The sequence below is a fragment of the Acomys russatus genome, chromosome 7 (genome assembly GCF_903995435.1).
Source record: "Acomys russatus chromosome 7, mAcoRus1.1, whole genome shotgun sequence".
NCBI lineage: Eukaryota > Metazoa > Chordata > Mammalia > Rodentia > Muridae > Acomys > Acomys russatus.
In genome coordinates this window covers 42,308,466-42,312,529 of record NC_067143.1, presented here as the reverse complement: position 1 = coordinate 42,312,529, position 4,064 = coordinate 42,308,466, and positions in this window count along the sequence as shown.

Sequence of the window (4,064 nt, the reverse complement as noted above, 5' to 3'; positions counted from 1 at the left end):
TGGTGATATGTAAACAAAGATGAAATAAATAAGACAAAATTCTTCCCTATGAGCTCCTGTGGTATGGAAAGCAGATGTTGATATGAGTGTAAGATGCTAAAGGAATGGACAAGGTCCTTTGGGACCACAGGAAAATGTGGTCACAGGCAGCTCTACATGGCAGACACTAGCTTATATGCATGTATATATATATATTTTTGAGACAGGGTTTCCCTGTCCTGGAACTTGCTCTGTAGACCAGGCTTGACTTTGCCTCTGCCTCCCGAGTGCTAGGATTATAGAGGTGTGCCACACCATTGCCCGGCTAGTTTACAAGTTTTATTTCTGGGGCTGTGGAGATGGCTGTCTGTAAGGGGCTTGCCATGCAAGCCCAAGAACCTGAGTTTAGTTCCCAGCACCCACATGGAAAATAGGATACCATAGCTGTCTACCTGACAGAATCCAGAAGTACCTGGGAGACGGACGTTTGGTGCACCTGTGGGGCTTATCCTGGTTGCCCTGATCGAGGCGAGAAGACCTTCCCACTGTGGGTAGTGCTGTTTCCTGGACTGCATAAGTGGATGGAGGGAGCTGAGCAGCACTGTTCTCATTGCTCTCTTCTCTGCCAGCATAATGTGAGCAGCTGCGTCTGCTCCTGCCTTGACTTCCCTGCTGTGATGGACAGTACCTCAACTTCGGTCTCATATAAATGCTCATTCTTTGAAGTTGCTATTGTCAACACAAGCAAAAAGAAAAGAAACTAAAACACCAGGTGTGCGAGTGTCTGCCTGGGACCCTGGCACTGGGAAGGTAGAATCAAAAGGACTTGCGTGCAGAGTTATAACAGGGAACAGCAGCCTTAGAGGCCACAGAGGATAAATCTGTCCCTGATGGTCAGCTTTGGACCCTACCTCCTAGAGCCCTGGTAACAGTAAAGAGGGGAACATAACTCCTGGTCAAAAGAATGGGTTGTCTCTGGCTTGGGTAGAACATGACACTTTGATTTGTTCCAAAGATTAAAACATTACATACCGCTGTCTACTTCCTTAAGAGTTAACCCAGAGCAGGGTGTGGTGGCACATGCCTGTAATCCTAGCACTTGGGAGGCAGAGGCGGGTGGATCTCTGTGGGTTCAAGCCCAGACTGGTCTACAAAGTGAGTCCAGGACAGCTAGGGCTGTTACACAGAGAAACCCTGTCTCGAAAAACTTAAAGAAAAGAAGAAAAAAAAAGAGGTTAACCCAGTTGGGCATGTCAATCACCTGGTCAGGAGCCCACCCCCTAGGAAAGCTGATTTATCTGTGGAAGTGCTAAGGATCTCAGAATATTGTTTCCCTAATGAGATCCACACTTGTCTTTCCTAGAAGTTTCTCCGTGAAGACACTGAGAAGTGTTTGTCCACTTTCTGACGCCAAACTCAGGAGAGCATAGCTTTCTCCTTTCCTTCTGTCTCTTCTTTCAGATAGTGACCAAAGCCCAGTCACGCTTTCCCAGCATTCTGGGCTTTCTCAGTTGTTCTTTGAACTCCCCTACTCCTTTGGTCTGTCATGTGCCTGCTTACTGACCTCCATTGCTAAGTCATGCCAACTTCACAGGACCTGACTTCAAAGGGCATAGCTTTTTTTTTCTTTTTCTAGATCTCTTAACTCTTAACTCCTGCGGAGATCAATAGCTTGTTGCCCTTATTTTTCTCTTAGACTAATGAAATTAACTTCTTTCTGAGTCCATTTCTGCATGTTTTTATTAACAAGACTAAGAACCCCCTTTCCAGCTTGGGTCTGGGTAGAATGGCTCTGGCAAAGAAGAGAGGGAGAGGGAGGGCTGTTCCTGCATCAACAAGGTGGTGACCCAAGAACACGCCATCAACACTCACAAGCCCATCCATGGAGTGGGCTTCAAAAAGCGTGCTCCTAGGGCACTCCAAGAAATTTAGAAATTTGCCACGAAGATGCGCACTCCAGAGCCGGGTGTGGTAGTGCACACCTTTAACACCCCTGCACTCGGGAGACAGAGGCAGGTGGATTGCTGTGAGTTCGAGGCCAGCCTGGTTTACAAAGTGAGTCCAGGATAGTCAAGGCTACACAGAGAAACCCTGTCTCAAAAACAAAACAAAACAAAGCAAACAAAAACAAAGAGATGTGCATTCCAGATGTGCATGTAGATACCATGCTCAATAATGCTGTCTGGGCCAAAGGAATAAGGAATGTTCCATATCACATGTGAGTATGTTTGTCCAGGAAACGTAATGAAGATGAGGATTCACCAGACAAGTCTGTTACCACATTCAAAAATCTACAGATGCTCAATGTGGGTGAGAACCAACCTGCTGAATGTCAAATAAAGTTGCAGAACTGCCCCCCCCAAAAAGGACTAAGAACCCTAAACGAGAATCTCTTTTTGGGATTTCCCCAGTAATGTAGGGGTGCTCTGCTTCATCATTCTCTTTCTTATTCCCTTGAGACCAGGTCTCTCACTGAACCTGGAGGTCATGCTTTCAGCTAGACTGGTCAGCAGTAAGCCCCAGGGCTTTCCCTGTTTCTACCCTGGAGTTAGAGCTATGCTGGGCCGTACCTGACTTTTTATTTGAGGGCTAGGGATATGAATTCTGGTTGTCACGTTTGCACAGCAAGTGTGCTTTACTCCCTGAGCCACCTCTCTGCTCCAAGTTCTTTAAGTATTAGCTAGCCCTTACTAGAACCTGGGAGATGCTCTTTACCAAGACAGAAAGCAGCATTTGGCTCCAGCTGATCTTCCTCAGCGTGTGTGAGAGCCAGGTAAGACTGCATGCTCAGGCGCCAAGCATCTCAAGAACAAATCCCGCTTCTCTTCTCTTTCTGCAAGCTATTCCTCGGCACCAGAACCAAGTTTCAGCCCCGTTGTATCTCATAAACTCTGTTGCCCGGATGTTTCCATTGGCTGTGTCATGCACACCCATCTGCTGTGTTTGTTTGCTCCTCTAAGGAAGAGGATCTTTGTGCAGAGTCTAGGCGGGTGTGTGTGTGTGTGTGTGTGTGTAGGGATGGGGGAGGTGACTGGGGGACAATAGGAGCAAGCTGAGGAGTTCTTCCCAGCTGCAGAGCTTTTTCTCCTAAAGTAAATGATTTGATGTACTGTTAGGTGGATTAATTTCTATCCGAGGACCACACACTCTAATTACATTAGGCATTAGGCATTAGGAATTACATCTACATTAGGAAGTCTAATCTTGCTTTGTGCATTTGTTCTTTCTCTGTTTTGTTTTTTTTTTTTTTTTTCTCTGTTTTTTTTTTTTTTTAAGGATCATCATGTTAACAGCACGCAGTTCCGCTGGAACCACATGGGATTTAAGTCGGCCTTTTAAATCTGATCGTTTAGATAGCTGGCCTCCTTTGATGCCACCACACTAGTCTGGCAGTTGTCTTTATACATTTGTAAGCAACAAAGTCACAGATTGTTGCATCGCGCCCCCTAGCGGCGTTTTCCTTCAGCCTCAACTCCTCCAGCGCTCCGGTGAAGCTGGTTGGGCGAAGGCTTGTTCTCTCTCCATCAGGTCACAGAGAGGGTTGAGAATCTTTGGGGATGAATGTGGGCGCCTGTGCGGAGCAGAGGGGAGCCAGGTTCTTATGCTGTCTGCGGAGAAGGGGGAGCCCAGGGCTTGAGGAAGTGCAGGGTAGCCGAGCGCGCTTGGCCAAAAATAAGACAGCGGAGAAACAAAGAACTAGGTTTTAATTCATATACTAAGTCTGGCATAGAGTAGAGTCCGAGCTAAGCTGAGAAAAGGAGAGATAAGGAGAAGCCTAAGAAAACGGAGGAAGCCGGGCATGGTGGCGCAGGCCTTTAATCCCAGCACTCGGGAGGTAGAGGCAGGCGGATCTCTGTGAGTTCGAGGCCAGCCTGGTCTACAAAGTGAGTCCAGGATGGCCAAGGCTACACAGAGAAACCCTGTCTCGAAAACAAAACAAACAAACAAACAAACAAAACAAAACAAAACAAGAAAACGGAGGAAAGGACAAAATGCTCGGGGCCGAGAAGATAAAGGGGACAAAAAGGCACCCCCCCACACACACTCGGGGGACTGGACCCCGGGTTTTTAAGCCCTGGGTTGTA